This window comes from Plecotus auritus, assembly GCF_963455305.1.
Source record: "Plecotus auritus genome assembly, chromosome: 3".
In the NCBI taxonomy this organism is placed as follows: Eukaryota; Metazoa; Chordata; class Mammalia; order Chiroptera; family Vespertilionidae; genus Plecotus; species Plecotus auritus.
In genome coordinates, this window is record NC_137772.1 from 134,787,742 (window position 1) to 134,804,574 (window position 16,833).

The 16,833-nt window shown below is 43.2% G+C and overlaps 1 protein-coding gene across 4 annotated transcripts in view; it reads left to right on the forward strand.

The window, feature by feature from the left end:
• Positions 1–11,887: 11,887 nt before the first annotated feature.
• Positions 11,888–16,833, forward strand: part of CEP83 (centrosomal protein 83) — a gene marked incomplete at its 3' end in the record, with an annotated part of 146,748 nt that continues 141,802 nt past the window's right edge. For all 4 annotated transcript variants that reach the window (XR_013960100.1, XM_080659724.1, XM_080659727.1 and 1 more), the window contains exon 1: positions 11,888–12,397. The remainder of the gene's footprint in view (positions 12,398–16,833) is intronic.

The following is a 16,833-nucleotide window of genomic DNA, read 5'->3' on the forward strand; positions in this document are numbered from 1 at the left end:
TTAAGTTTATGTAGGCTGCAAAAAACCAAAAACTTCAATTTTCATAGAAATGTTGGTTTATTTTGATAGAGACATGCTGAATACAAAGGGCTAAAATAAAAGAGTAATCATTAACATAAAATAATAGAACATTTTAATAAAAATCAATATTTTCTCTTGAACATTAACTTACCAGACACTGAGTAACTGCACAAATTAATAAGCTTAATGCAAATAAACCTATTTTTCTTGATCTCCAAAAGCGAAATATTTCCTCTTGTGCACACCAAACAAGTAAATCCAAGTCTAATGACGTGGCAATCAGTTGCTAAAATATTCGCTGCTAGTGTTAGTGGAAAGAAATGGTGTGCCTACACGTAAGACATATAAGGGATATGAATGCAACATGATTATAGTAATCAGTCATTAGTGAATGTTGTAATTCGTTAATAATTATGTATAACAGGATATTGTAAAAATTAAGTTACGAAATTTTTATTAAAATGTTTCTTACATGCCGTTATATTGGCTGGGCTGCAAAGATATTCATTGTGGGCCGCATGGGGCCCACTGGATGGGAGTTTGACATGCTTGCTGTAGAAAGTCAGGGAGTGCTGGGGAATCTCCCCTATTGGCCAAGATGGCACAGGGGGAGGTTCTTACACTGAGAGTGCTAAAGGCTAGAAAGATTAATGGATAGGGACTGAGCATACTAAAAGCTAGCAAAATAATTGGATAGGGAAAAAAATCCCTCCCCTTATCTCTATAAGAACTGCAGGCATTAGCAGAAAGGGGGAGATGGTCTTTGAGACAGGAGTCCATCATTCTCCTAGGTTGTGGCACCTAAATAAACCTCTTTCCTTTTGCACCAGCACTTGTCTCATGAGTTTGGCTTTCACTGTGGCAGGTAGCCAAACCTGATTACATAAATGCTTGGGAAAAAATTGGCAGACATAGTAAAGCTGTCAGATGTTGGTATATGAATATTTTAAATGAGGTATAATTGACAGAAAACATTATTAGTTTCATGTGTACTACATAATGATTCGATATTTGTATGTATTTTGACATGATCATCACAATAAGTCTAGTTAACATTTGTCACCATACATAATTACAACATTTTTTGTGTGTGATGAGGACTTTTAAGATTTACTTTCTTAGCAACATTCAAACATGCAGTATAGTATTATTAACTATAATCACCATACTATACATTACATCCCAAGGACTTATTTTATAACTGGAAGTTTGTACCCTTTGACTTTTTTCACCCATTGGCCCACTCCCCTTTAACCCCAACCCTCTGGTAACCACCAATCTGTTCTCTGTATCTATGAGCTGGTTTTTAAAAAAGATTTCACATATAGCCCAGCCAGTGTGGCTCAGAGCACATGCCTGGGTTGCGGGCTCAATCCCCAGTAAGAGGCTTGCAAGGAGGCAGCCAATCAATGATTCTCTCTCATCATAGATGTTTCTGCCCCTCTCTCCTTCTCCCTTCTTCTCTTTAAAATAAATAAAAACATATAAAAATAAAATAAAATAAAATATTCCACATATAAGTTGAAGATAACATATGCGATATAAGATCATATGGTATTTTTCTTTCTCTAACTTATTTCACTTAGCATAGTGCCTTCCAGGTTCATGTTTTGCAAATGACAAGACTTCATTCTTTCTCAAGGCTGTAGACACACAGACACACACATTTTCTTTTTTCATTCATGGACACTTACATTGTTTCAATATCTTAGCTATTGTAAATAACCCCACAATGAACATGCTGGGGAGGGGGTGGTTCATGTATCCTTTTGAATTAGTGTTTTCATTTTATTTGGATAAATATATACCCAGAAGTGGGATTGCTAGATCTTAAGGTAGTTCTATTTTTAATTTTTTGAGGAACTTTTATACTGTTTTTCACAGTGGTTGCACCAATTTACATTTCCACTAACAGTGCACAAGGGTTCCCTTTTATCCACATCCTCACCAACATTTGTCATTTATGGCATATGAATTTTATAAAGTCACTAGAGGCCTGGTGCACGAATTCGTGCACAGGTGGGGGTCCCTTGGCCTGGCCGGCAATTGGGGCCGATTGGGGCAATCTCACCCAGTCCCGATGGGCCAAGCTGGGGGGGAGGGACCATGGGAGATTGGCTGTGGGAGCTCACTGACCACCAGGGGGCAGCTTTTGCATTGAGCATTTGCCCCCTGGTGGTCAGTGTGTGTCATAGCAACTGGTAGCTTAGGCTTTTATATATATGGACTAGAGACCTGGTGCATGAAATTCTTGCATGGCGGGGGGTCCTTCAGTCCAGCCTGCACCCTCTCACAATCCAGGACCCCTCAGGGGATGTCCGCCTGCCTGCCTGATCACCCCAACCTCTCTGCCTGCCTGCCTGCTCGCCTGCCTGCCTGATTTCCCCTAACCACTCTGCCTGCCTGCCGGATCACCCCTAACTGCTCGCCTACCTGTCTGATTGCCCCTAACTGTCTCTGCCTCAGCCCCCACTGCCACGGCTTCATCCAGAAGGATGTCCGGAATGACATCTGGAATGTCATTTGGTTGTCTAGTCTAATTAGCATATTATGCTTTTATTATAGACTAGAGGCCCGGTGCATGGAATTCGTACACGGGGGGGGGGGGTGTCCCTCAGCCCAGCCTGCACTCTCTCCAATCTGGGACCCCTCATGTCCGACTGCCCGTTTAAGGCCCGATCCCATTGGGATCGGGCCTAAACGGGCAGTCGGACATCCCTCTCACAATCCAGGACTGCTGGTCCCAACTGCTCACCTGCTTGCCTTTCTGATTGCCCCTAACCGCTTCTGCCTGCCAGCCTTATCACCCCCTAACCACTCTCCTGCCAGCCTGTTTGCCCCTAACTGCCTTCCCCTGCAGGCCTGGTCACCCCTAACTGCCCTCCCCTGCAGGCCTGGTCACCCCTAACTGCCCTCCCCTGCAGGCCTGGTACCCCCCAAATGCTCTCCCCTGCAGGCCTGGGTCCCCCCCCAACTGCCCTTCCCTGCAGACCCAGTCACCCCCAACTTCCCTCCTCTGCCAGCCCGGTCACACCTAACTGCCCTCCTCAGCAGGCTTGATCGCCCCAACTGCCCTCCCTTGCAGGCCTGGTTCCTCCCAACTGCCCTCCCCTGCTGGCCATCTTGTGGTGGCCATCTTGTGTCCATGTGGGGGCAGGATCTTTGACCACATGGGGGCAGCCATCTTGTTTGTTGGAGTGATGGTCAATCTGCATATTACTCTTTTATTAGATAGGATAGAGGCCTGGTGCATGGGTGGGGGCCAGCTGGTTTGCCCTGACGGTTGTCCCGGATCGGGGTGGGGTTTCCCTTGGGGTTTGGCGCAGCCTGGGCGAGGGGCCTGTGGTGGTTTGCAGGCTGGCCATTCCCCCCGTTGACCCAAGCAGAGGCCCTGGTATCTGGGATTTATTTATCTTCTACAATTGAAACTTTGTAGCCTGGAGTGGAGCCAAGCCTTCTGCTCACTCTGTGGCAGCAGCTATTTCTGTTGGGATTTATGTATCTTCTCTAATTGAAACTTTGTAGCCTTAAGTGAGGCCTGGGCCTTCCAGGGTGTGCGGAAATCTTGGCTTCCTCCATCGCCGGGGGCAACCCTAGCCTCCTGCTCTTTCCAGCTCCGTGGCTGCTGCCATTTCTGTTTGGGTTTATGTATCTTCTATCATTGAAACTTTGTAGCCTTGAGTGGAGGCCTAGGCTGGCAAGGGCAGGCAGAAAGCTTGGCTTCCTCCATTGCCGGGGAAACCCAAGCCTCCCTCCTGCTCTCTGTGGCCGTAGCCATCTTGGTTGGGTTTATTTGCATATCTGCTCCTGATTGGCTGGTTGGCATGGCTTGTGGACTTGGCTTGTGGGTGTAGCAGAGTGATGGTTAATTTGCATATTACTCTTTTATTAGATAGGATAGGTACGTGGTTTTTTAAAAAGTCTCTTTAGAATAAAAAGGGTAGGTATTTACTCTTATTTTGTAAACCATCCAAAATAATTCTTTCCCTAGGATTTGTCTATTCTGGACATTTCGCATAAATTGAATCACACAATATGTAGCTTTCACTTAGCATATAATGTGTTCAAGGTTCATCCAGGTGATAGCATGAATCAGTACTTCATTCCTTTCTATGGCTGAATACTATTCCATTGCATAGATATTCCACATTTTTTTATTCATTTATTTATTGTCTAGAGGCCCGGTGCATAAATTCGTGCACAGGTGGGATCCCTCAGAGTGGCCTGAGGGGATCAGGTCCCAGCTTGCGACCCCAGCCTCGCAGCCCCGCCTGGCACCCCGCCGTGGCCTGGTGCTGCCCTCTCACCTGTTCCACCATCCCACTTGCGGGGTGATCAGTCAGGGCCGGGCCCCCACCCGCTGCCACCACCGCTTGTTGCTGTCTGTGGGGTGATTGACAGGGCGATCAGGCCCCCGCTCATACCTGCCTTGGCCTAGCAGCACCCGCTTACCTGCTCCACCATCCTGCTGCAGTCCTGCTCTTGGCAGGGCCCATTGGGGTTGGCAGTGGCTCCACTACCGCCTGCTGCCAGTGCTGCATTGCCACCGCCTGCCATGTTCCGCGCCGCCTCCTGGTGGTCAGTGCACGTCATAGTGAGCAGTCAAACTCTCTGGTCCAACAACTGCCCGACGGAACAATTTGCATATTAAGCTTTTATTATATAGGATAGGCATTTGTGATATTTCTACCTCTGGTTATTATGAAAATGTTGCTGTGTAGAATTTTTGTGTGAAAATATGTATTCAATTCACTTGGGTATATACCGTGTTTCCCCGAAAATAAGACAGTGTCTTATATTAATTTTTGCCCCCAAAGACACGCTAGGTCTTATTTTCAGGGGATGTCTTATTTTTCCATGAAGAAGAATATGGTACACATTTATTGTTAAATGAAAATAAAGGAAATTTATTACCTGTATACGGTACAGTAGTACAGTAGTTGTCAACACAAACCAGACAAACTGTGAATCCTACAGTATCAAGAATTTACTCATTTATTCAATGACAATCATGTCATCATCTTCTGGAACATCATCATAACAATCCAATTCCTGAATTTCCTGGTGAATTTCTTGTGACTCCATTTCTTTCAGAATCAGTGGACCAAATCTCTCATGCTTAGCAATAGCACTGTCTTTAAATGAGTACTTCTTGTCAAGGTAGCCTGCTCGCAGTGCATTTGCAATGCAACTGTCAGTGATTTTCTCCCATGAATTCTTCACCCAAGTCACAACTTCTTGCAGTTTAGGTTTCACAAAGTTTCCACACTGATTTCTCTCCATTCTATTTTCAATGTAGTCATTAATTTCCATGCGCAAATTGTCTTTGAATGGCTTGTTTATTGCAATATCAAGAGTCTGGAGATAGGCCGTCATTCCTGTGGGAATCATTATCTGATCTATTTTTCTTTCGTGAAGAAATGTCTTCATGTCTTTAGCGCGGTGAGTGCTGGCTGCATCCCAGACTAGCAGACCTCTTTGGCTCCCTCGCATAACAAGAGGCAGCATTAAATCGACCCACTTCCTTATAACTGCTTGTGTGGCCCAGGCTTTTTCAGTTTCAAGAATAAAAATGCCCAAAACACGTTCAATCTTTTCCTTCTTGCCCTTAGAAATGATTAAAGGTGGGATTTTAGTGCCATCCAGATGAATTGCCAAAATACAGGAAACACGTGCACTTTCGTAAGCAGTGGAGGGAATGTACGCTAAGGAGGCACCCCGCTGTTCAATTGTTGTTTGAGATTGGCCCATAAACACTGCAGTTTCATCCATAGCAATCATGTTGGGAAGATTGTATTTAGAGAAGTCAGCATCATCAATAAAGGACTTGAATGCAAGTGCTTGCTTAATAACTTGAGTATCTTCCAACCTAAACAATGTTGTAGATCTTCTTAAAGACAGTTCACTTCGCTGAAGGAAATTATCCAGCCAGTGTTGTGATGCTTTGAAGTCTTCCGGGGCTATGTCAAACTGTGGTGCCATTGCAAGGGCAAATTCTTGAATCTGAGCCCTATTCACAACCAAAGCCTTTGCTCTCCTGTCAACAACCCATTCACAGATCAGGTCTTCCAGCTTGGAAAATAATGGTTGCCGACCTGATCCACACTTGCGCTTTTTAGCATTTCCCTTGTCCACTTGTTCAATGAGGTTACCATACTCTGCTCACCATTTTTGGATCAATCGGATACTCAACATCTTCTCTTTGCCGAAAGCAGTAAGATTTTGGCCCCAAGAGTCTTCCACGATTCCTTTCTTGTACTCCACAGAGTAGCTTTTACTTTTTGCGCTCATTTCTAGGGGTAAAAAAAAAAAGGAATTGGGGTATCAAGGTGGGGGGAGGGGGGTCACTCAAGATGACATGGGGGGGATCAGAGGGGGGAATCAAAATGGCACAGGAGAATCAGAGGGGGGATTACCATTTTAGTAACCCCTTTTGATCCTCCTGTGTCATTTTGATTGCCCCCTCTGATCCTCCTGTGTCATTTTAAGTGATCCCCCTCCCCCCACCCCTGTGCCACTGAACACCTTCACCAGACATACCCCCTACCTTTTTATCAGACATTTACCCCCTGGGGCCTGCCTGGGGACTGTCACTGGGCTTGCTGGGGCCTGGATCTGGGCTGGAGCAGGGTCTGCCACTGACTGAGAACCTTCAGTCATCATGAAGGCGGCCGCGAGCATCAGGTAGTGTCACCAGAGACAGACCAGCACTCACCACCTTCGCCGCGTCCAGTCCGCTCTAATCCTCCTGTTCTACACGCATCTGGGAAAGTCTCCTCCTCTCTCCCGCCCCACGCTCACCGCTCACTCCGACCTCCGCTCCGCCTCCACACAGCAGTGATGTCAGGACTCCGCGTAATGTCACTGGTTGCTAGACGCCAGTCGGGGCGGCCCTAGCGACCAGTTTACGGTAAATTAATTTTCATTCTGAGACAGAGCCTGGGCCTTATTTTCGGGGGATGCCTTATATTTCACTCAGAAGGAAACCTGTAAGTAGGTCTTATTTTCGGAGGATGTCTTATTTTCGGGGAAACACGGTACCTAGGAGTGGAATTTCTGGGTCCTTTGTTAACTGTGTAACCTCTTGAGGAACTGCCAAACTACTCCCAAAACACCATTTTTCATTCCTGCCACTGGGTATAAGAGTTCCAATTTCTCCACATACTAACACGTGTTATTGTCCACCTCTGTGATTATAGATTTGCCTTTCCCTAATGATAAATGATGTCGATTATCTTCTCATGTGCTTATTGGCCATTTATGTAGTATCTTCTTTGGGGAATCTCTATTCAACCTTGTCCATTTTTAAATTAGGTTGTCATTTGATTGTTGAATTGTAAGAGGTTTTATATAATATCCTGAATACAAGTCCCTTATTAGATTTCAAATATTTTCTTCCATTCTGAAGGTTGTCTTTTCACTTTCTTGATAGTGTTCTTTGAAGCATGACATTTTTTAATTTTGATAAAGTTCAACTTGTGTTTTTCTTTGGTTGTTTTTGCTTTTGGTGTCACATCTAAGAAACCATTGCCTAATCCAATGTCATGAAGATTTATGGCTATGTTTTTTCCTATGTTTTTTTTTAATATAGCTTTAGCTCTAACATTTGGATCATTAACTAATCTTAACTTTTGTATATAATGTGAGGAAAGGATCCAAGTTTATTCTTTTCCATGTGGATATCATTTTTCCAGCACCATTTATCAAAAAGACTATTCTTTCCTCCTTTGATTTGTCTTGGCATCTTTGTCAAAAGTCAATTGACCAAAAATGTAAAGGTTTATTTCTGGCCTCTGAATTCTGTTCCACTTCTCTATATAGTATATCTATGTTTTTGGAAGTACAGTACTGTATTAATTACTATAGTTTTGTTGTAAGTTTTGTAGTCAGGAAGCCCAAGTTTTTCCAATCTGTATGCTTCTTGTTTTATTGCATTGATTAGGACCTTCAATGCAACCTTGAATAGTAATGGTGAGAGCAGATATTCTTGCCTTATGTTGTTCTTAATCTTAGCGGGAAAAGGTTTACTATTTCATCATTACTTTTTTAAAAAGATGATTGCTATATTGAGAAAGCTCTCTTCCATTTCTAGCTTGAGAGTTTTTAACATGGATTTTGAATTTTGTCAAATGATTTTTTCTGCATCTATTGAAACTATAATTTTGTTTGTCCCTTTCATTCTGTTAATGTGGTGAACTACACTAACTTTTCAACGTTAAACCATTTTTCTTCACCATAGTAGCTTTCCCTCTATATTGCAAGGTTGAATTTGCCAATATTTTGTTAAGAACTTTTAAAATATATTTTTATTTATTTCAGAGAGGAAGGGAGAGGGAGAGATAGAAACTTCATTGATGAAAGAGAATCATTGATCCACTGCCTCCTGCAACCCCCACACTGGGTATTGAGACCACAACCCAGGCATGTGCCCTGACCGGGAATCAAACCTCGACCTCCTGGTTCATAGGTTAATGTTCAACCACTGAGCCACACCAACTGGGATGTTAAGAATTTTTAAGTCTATATTCATGTGGGTTATTTAGGTAGATTATGTTGCCTCATGTGTTTAGAAGTGTTCCTACCTGCTCTATTTTCTGAAATAGTGTAGGATTAGTATTTTATCTTCTTTAAATGTCTAATAAAATTTACTGGTAAAGCCATCCAGGCCTGAAGTTTTCTTTGTGGGGAAGTTTTTTATTACAAATTCAATTTCTTTAATAGATATTGGGCCATTTGGATTTTCTTTTCCTTCTTTTGTATTTTTCAGAAATTTGTCCATTTCACTGGACAAGTTGTTGATTTTATAGGTATAAAGTTGTTGAAACTATCCCTTTAATATCTGTATAATTCTATTAGCATTTTGGCTACATTAAAACTAAAATTTTTGCACACAAAAATAAAGTAGATGACTAACAATGAATTAGGGGAAAAGAAATATGTATGACAGAAAAAAAGATATGTGTGTATGTGTATACATATATATGGTAGGAGCAAACAGTCTAGTGCAGAAAAAGGGAACTACCATTCAGTGTGACAATGATCATGAAAGACACACAGAGAACATATAGGAAGGATACCCAGCCCAATTTGGGGAATTAGAGTCATGATGTCCAAGTGATGAGTTAGATCATTCAACTCCAGGTAAGTTAATATAATCACACTTTTGGACACTTAAAAAGCTGAGACTTAGATCTCAGATACAATTAGTTCACATTAATTATCCAGCTGTGAGGGCTATAGTTAACTGCCTGCCCCTTCCACTGGTATATCCTTAATTAAAAAATAAAACAACTTTGTTTTTAGGAAAATGATATGTTCATTATTTAAAAATTCACATAGAAAAGTTCAAAAGGTAAAAGTCATTTGCATTTTGGCCAACATTCTTCCAGGTCTTTTTTTTTACATGTAAAAACATATATATATATATATATATATATATATATATATATATATATATATATATACACACACACACACACACACACACACACACAAACACACTCATGTTGGTATTATACTGTTCATACTGATCTATCTTCTGCTTTGTTTCTGGAAAAAATAACCAACATATATGCTACGGATACATTTCCATATAAAAAGAGACTTACATCATTGTTTTTAATGGCTCAAAGATATACCATTATATGTATGCATCATAATTTAATGTCTTAGTGATGGCACTTATTTCTAGAAGCACCTATCAAAAAAAGGGAGTGAGGAACATCCTTGTGAATCTGTTTTTGTTTTCTTTAAATATATTTTTATTGATTGCAGAGAGGAAGAGATAGAAACATCAGTGTGATGAGAGAGAACCATTGATTGGTTGCCTTCTGCACCCACCTACTGGAGATAGAGCCCGCAACCCAGGCAAGTGCCTGTGACCCTTCAGTCAGCAGGCTGAGCCTCTATCCATGGAGCCAAACTGGCTAGGGCTGAATTGTTGGGGAGCACATGAGACTTGGTTGGAAAGCTTGTAAGGAGGACATTCTGAGAAAAGGGAAGTGTGCGGAAGGCCACCTGCCCTGTTTATTGAAATTCTGTCTTAGGGGAGTGCCAAAGATGGTGACCCTAATTATTCCTTGATCTTTCCAGACAAGCCTGTGCACGTGCAGACCCCCGAGTGTTTACTGGAATCCTTATGCTTAATCTTTTGGATGTCCTTGCTTAAAACTACAAACACATGTGTCCTCCCAAGATTACTTACCTTACTGATTGTATCTAAAAGATAAACTTTATTTCAAACTGCTGCTACAATAAAAGCCTAACGAGGCAGAAAATCAAGGCTACCTGGTTCCTTTAGCCAGGCAGTCCCTTAGCCCTCTCTTTCACAGCAAACATTGTGTCTGAGTAAGCCACTCATCCGTAGCTCAGTGTTCAGCTCCGACACTGAATCTGTTTTCTTTTAGCTTTGTTCCTTGGAGCAAATGAGTTTGTTGAGGCAAAGGTTAATGCTTATGTTAAATTTTGGTAAATTAGGTTGTAAATTAGGTAAATTGGTTTTCAACTCTACACCAAGTTTTTGTTGTTGTTGTTAATCCTCACCTGAGGATATTTTTAGAGAGTGGGAGAGGGAGAGACAGAAATATCCATGTGAGAGAGACAAATGGACTGGTTGCCTCCTGCATGCCCTGCCTCCCCCACCAGGGCAGGGAACCTGCAAGGGAGGTATATGCCCTTGACCTGAATCAAACCTGGGACCCTTCAGTCCACCGGTGACGCTCTATCCACTGAGCCAAACCGGCTAGGCCCAGGGCTATGGTTTCATTCTTTAATTCCTTGATCCATCTGTACTTATTTGAGAAAGTAGATGTTAAGCCTGTCCCACTGACCATCTTTTCCCCTTGACCAATGATTTGTAATGTACATTTTTACTGATGACCTCTGAGGCTTCTGGAGATAGAATGACTGGTTTCCACACTGACCAGTAATGGCTCTGGATAACGCTGTGAAATCGAGACACTAGAGAGTCAAATAAGATAATCTGAAAAAGTGCTCCAGTATTTGGTAGGTGCTCAGTAAATGTGAATTATCATTATTAAACACTCATACATACACAGCAGTTTATTTCTGGATTCTAGAATCTGTTCACTGACACAGATGAACACCCCAGTACCCAATTCCCTGTCACGTCTAATGGCTCCTCTTTGTTCATTTCAACAAAAAACGGTCATATGTCAGTTGCCTTTCTAATCATATATGGGGAGCCCAAAAATGTTTACGTTGGGGGCAAAAATAAGCTGTGCTTCACAATGTAGTGAGAATCAAAACCCAAATCGAGGCACTGAACTATCATGGGGGAGGGATGGGGCCTACTTTTGCTATCACCTGCTCTGAAAGGCTGACCCTCCCTTATTCATTCGTGGGCTCATATCCGATCACGTTCTCCAAAGCTAGTCCCTCTTCTTCCACGTCTAGTTACAACCTGAAGACCAACCAGTGGCCCGGGCTGGAGGGAAGTACGCGGTGGGATGTGAGCAGGCGGCCGGGGAGGGACGGGTGGTCCTGCTGGCCCCGCGGTCCCCGAAGGCCAGCCGCGCCTCCTCCCCACCCTGGGCTGCCGTGGGCACGGAGGCGGGCGGGATGGGGGCAGTACCACCTCGGAGCCCTCCGAGCAAAGTGTGGTGAGAGCGGGCAGAGGGAAGGAGAAACGCGAAAAGGGGGAAACACCATCGGCTTCCGCTCAACCCCGAGTCTCACGCTGGCCCGAGAAGCAGGTGGCCTGTCGGGTTCCCGTCCCCTGGGGCTCTGGGTACCTCGGCGTCCCTCAGCGGCCGCCTCGGGGCGTGGCTCCGGCGCTGCGTCGCCGCCGTAGAGGGTGGCGGCCCCGCCCCGGCTCGCTCGCTCCTCCCTTTAACGGCCTCGGGCTGCCGCTTCGGTGACGTAACCGAGGGGCGGGACTTCCTGCTTCGTGCGCCTCAGGGTCCCGCGACTCTGGCCACCCTTACGGCTGGAGGGGCCCGGGCGGCGGGCTGAGGTGGTATTCCCGCCGGACGGCGTGCAGAGCTGGCCCCGCATCTCTGAGAAGGCCAGCCCGCCGCGGAGGAGCGGGGCGGTGCTCGGCGGCCGCGTCTCCACCCCGGGAGTTCTCCCGGGACCCCTCACATTTCCCCGCGGTTGGAGCCCGAGGAGCCGGGTCGTCCTGCTCCGCCTTGTCAGCCCGCGCCGCCAGCGGCCTCCCGGACCTCGCCAGGCGTGGAGGGCTGGGCGCGCACCCGCGCGTGGGACCGGCTCCCTTCGCCCCAATGCCCCGGCGAGAAGAGCTGAGTGGGTGCCGGTGGTTGGAGCTGTTGGAGGGGTCCCTCGGTGGCGATCGTGGCCGGAACACAGGTCACTGTTAGTTTCATGTCCGCACGTTGCAAGGCTGTGTGTGAGTCTGGTACGTACCCTCATTTCAGGGGGACGCTGTCTTATCCATATTTTGGAATTCTCATTCTCTTCTGTTCAAAACTTGCCCTCGGATGATTTTTTTCTCGTAATGCAATTAGAGCGGGTGTTAGCAAAGCAGGAGGTTTTGTAGGCAGTGCAATGCACCTGAAACTGGAGCTTTTTGATGCACTCCCGCGTGGTGCTTGTGCAGCCAGTTAGTAACTGGCTAAATATGTAGTACCTCCAATTTAGTTCGGGATGAAAATGCTATGCTACCATTTTCCTTGACCCTGAAGACAATTTTAAGTGTTGTTGGCTGCCGTTACAGAGATACGTCTAAAAATATGTCATGAATGCTGGGCTTAAGTGGACATAGATAAATCCTTAGTGCCCAGCTTTTGACCATAATAATTGGGCACTTAGCTCTTAAAAATGCCCACTGCTAAGTACTTTAAAATACTTTGGTCATTAGTTGTAATGATGAAGCTATTTCAAGTAAAATCTCAAAGAAGTCTAGGATAACAAGAAACTTGTTCATAATTTCTTACATAGTTTGTAATGTGTTCAGACTATGAGCACAAAATATTTGAGTAGATCTAAAACTGAGTAGGCTGTTAAAGCATTGCTTCTGTTACCAAGCAACATCTTCGTAAACAAGTCTAATCTTCAACTAGAATATAATTAAAAGTACCCTACAGTTACCTGGATTCAGAATTCTCTAAATTCATGGGTGGTTACAGTTAATAGTCACCTTTTATATTAAGGTTTGATTTCACACTCATTTTGTTTAGAATGATTAGAATGCTTTAAATTTGTGTCATACAGGATTCTCCAGAGAGTTGCAAATGAATTTGAGTTACCCTTTGATTATTTAGGACAGAGTATGTCAGGTGTTCCCTTCCTTTCACTATTTTCTTTTGTAACCCGATGACGTGTGCAGACTATTAAGGAGTTTTCTCTCAAATAATGGAGTAATGCCAACTTAGGGTTACATAGAGCATTAGGAAATTGAAACAGTGATTGTCCACAGGTGGTTTTTAAGCCTTCGTTTAGCCAATAACATCACTCTTCAGTCATTGAATCCTTAGTGATATAATTTTTTAAATCCTCATCACTCGGGGATATTCTTACTGATTTTAGGGGGGGGGGGAGAGAGAGAGAGAGAGAGAGGAACATTAACAGGGGATCGAATCTGCAACTTAGGTATGTGCCCTGAACGGGAATTGAACCCACAACCTTCAGTGTATGGGACGATGATGCTCCAACCAACTGAGTGACACTGGCCAGGGCTAACCTTCAATGATGTAATTTGCCTGGTAAATAGTTTTGAGAGCATTTTCAAGCTATTTTGAATACAGTAACCTTTCAGGTATGTAAGCAAGTATGTGAGAACATCTGAGAAACTGAGAATCAATGACTTCTTTGAAATCAAGCTATTAGTAAATGGGAATTGGAATTTGAAATTTAATGTTCTTTATATCCTGTCCTTACTGTATTGCACAAATCCATAGACTTCATTTTAGTCCTCTATTCCTTTTCTTCCCCAATTGCTGATGCTAAAGTAATGAAATATTCGAGTTGGTCAAGACAAGCAGAGAAGAAGAAAAATCAAGAATGACTCATGTTGTTTAATAAAATCCCTGAGTAATCAGATATCAGCATTTTGTCATGGGAAGTTCTAATTCAAGCTTAGAAGAATGAAATCTTAACAGAAAGACTAGTGAATTGTCAGAATTTGTGTTTTCCATGTGCTGTCTCTGTCTAAAGTAAATGTTTTATTTTACCTTTGTCATACGTAATGTGAGTAATTTTTTCAAGTCTAATCTGTGTGTATTTTAAGGAAATGTGTGTATGTATCTATGTAAAAAAATTTCCAGAAGTACTCTTTCCTACTGACTTAGTTCACATTTCTTAATTTGTACTCTTGAAAGTCTCTCTGCACTCTGCGTTGTCACGTTTTTATATTTTTTATAGAAAAGCTATGATCTCACTCATCAAACTGGTTTCTTCACTATCCTCTAAACCTGCTATGTGCTTTCTCTCTTCCTTACCAGTCTTCAAGTCATTCTACCTACCTGACCTTGTTAGATAGGGCAAGAGTCTTAAGGTCTGGGCCATTCTTACTAAAGGCTACTCTTGCTAAATGCTGTTCTTGCTAAATGTTAAAATGTAGCACAGTATTTTGCAGACCATCTATAAAAAGGATGAGACTGATAGGGACCTAACCCAATAATAAGTGTAGCCAACTGAAATCAACTTGTAACTTCCCAAATAGTGTATATAAGCAATGGCTAATCCTCCCTTTCTTGCTGCAGGTAAAAAAAACTACCTTGCATTTTTTTTTTTTAAATATATTTTATTGATATTTTTACAGAGAGGAAGGGAGAGGGATAGAGAGCTAGAAACATCGATGAGACAGAAACATCGATCAGCTGCCTCCTGCACACCTCCCACTGGGGATGTGCCCGCAACCAAGGTACATGCCCTTGACCGGAATCGAACCCGGGACCCTTCAGTCCGCAGGCCGACGCTCTATCCACTGAGCCAAACCGGTTTTGGCCTACCTTGCATTTTTTATTAGAGCACCCCAAATGGTGAATCCCTTGAGTTTCGCAACAGCCTGATTTCTTCTTTACTGTCCTAAAATCTAAACTGTACCTTTTTTTGTAAAGTTCAATTTTGCTATTAACTCTAAAGGAAGAAAAATTCTCTACCCTCTTGGGGTCTCTGGTTGGGCCTACGAATTAAGTTGACATAAATCAGATAAACAGGAGAAAAGCATCTAAGTTAAAAAAAAAATTTACACGTACACGGGAGCCTTCACAGGAGAATGAAGACCTGAAGAGGTGACCAGAGCAGAAAGCTTTTACTATAGGGGCTTAATCACAAGGAACAACAACAGCCTGTAATTATTGGAATCGAGAGTCTAGGTCAGTGGTCGGCAAACTCATTAGTCAACAGAGCCGCAGTTTGCCGACCACTGCTCTAGACAAACAATAAATTTGTGGTAAATTAAGAAGACAGAGGGGTTTGGGTTAGCAGTAGTAAAGAAGTGACTAACAGGGGTGGGCAAACTTTTTGACTCCAGGGCCACAATGGGTTCTTAAACTGGACCGGAGGGCCGGAACAAAAGCATGGATGGAGTGTTTGTGTGAACTAATATAAATTCAAAGTAAAGGAGCGGAGGGGAGAGCAAGAGAACCGAATAGAACAGCCTCCGGCCAGTAGTTTGCCCAAGGCTGGACTAGGAAGATAAGGATTTTAACAAGGTTTGTTTGTACAGATTTCTGGGCTTTGATTTCTCATTTCTGGTGATAGAATGTCTTCTTCCTTACAGGGAGGGCACCTTTCACATGGGAGTTTTATCTCCTACTTTCAGGAAACAAAAGGAGGGTCAGAGCGCCCCTCTTGAACTTGCTGTTTCTCCTGTGCTTTTAACTCAAAGTAATCAGCATACCCAAGTGGCATATTTTGGAGTGACATGTTTTGAACTTCTTCGCCTCCAAAATCCTATAATATGTATTTATCAGTCATACTCACTTGATACTTATACTTTATATTGTATTTTTAAAGATCATTTCTATGTATGTCTTGGTCCCTAACTAGATTCTAAGCTCCCTAAGGGTAGGACACCAGATCTCAGTGCACTGTATCCTTAGTATCTTCCAAGCAGAAGTTGCTGAGTAAATGTTTCTTCGAGATGAGAAATGGACATTTCTACCCCCCCCCCCCCCCGCCCCGATCTTCCTCTCTTAGTGTTGTGAAAGTAAAAGAAAATTTTTGAGTAACTGAGGAAGGGCAACTGTAAACTATAAGAAGGGGGATTAATGAGAGGAGATTCATTGGAATCAGAAAGAAAAGGTTCTGTTTCTAGAAAGTGTGAATATTTGAGAATTTCCCATGACAATATCACTGGTAAGGACTCCCTCAGGAAGTCACTACTCCCAAGTGGACTTGGAGAGTTTGGTAAATTTCCTGATTCCTCCTTAGAAGCTTCCTTTTAAAAATACTTCCTTCCCATCTCCCACCTCTCTCCTCTCCCTGTCCTCCTCCCTCCCTTCTTTCCCTTTCTCCCTATCTCCCATTTTACCTCTTTCCATTTTACTTTTCACCTGGTCAAGACTAATTTTATGAAATTATGTCAATACTTTCATTTGGCCCTTATAGATTAGCAATTCTCTCAAGTTTTATATTTTTCCATCCAGATGCCTCTCTGGGTCATGGAGAGATCACAGACAGTGCAGTCTAGCACTAATCCAGGAAGAAAACAATTGAGGAAGTCAGAAAGTGCCCAGTTATTTGCTTTCTGTATATTGTAACTTCAAATTGCTTTTGGATTAAAATTCATAGAGTTAGGAGGAACTTAAACCTAGCCATTCTCTTTTGGGAAGCACCTTTCACCCTCACATAATGTCTTTAAATAAATTCTAATTAATTTTTATAGTC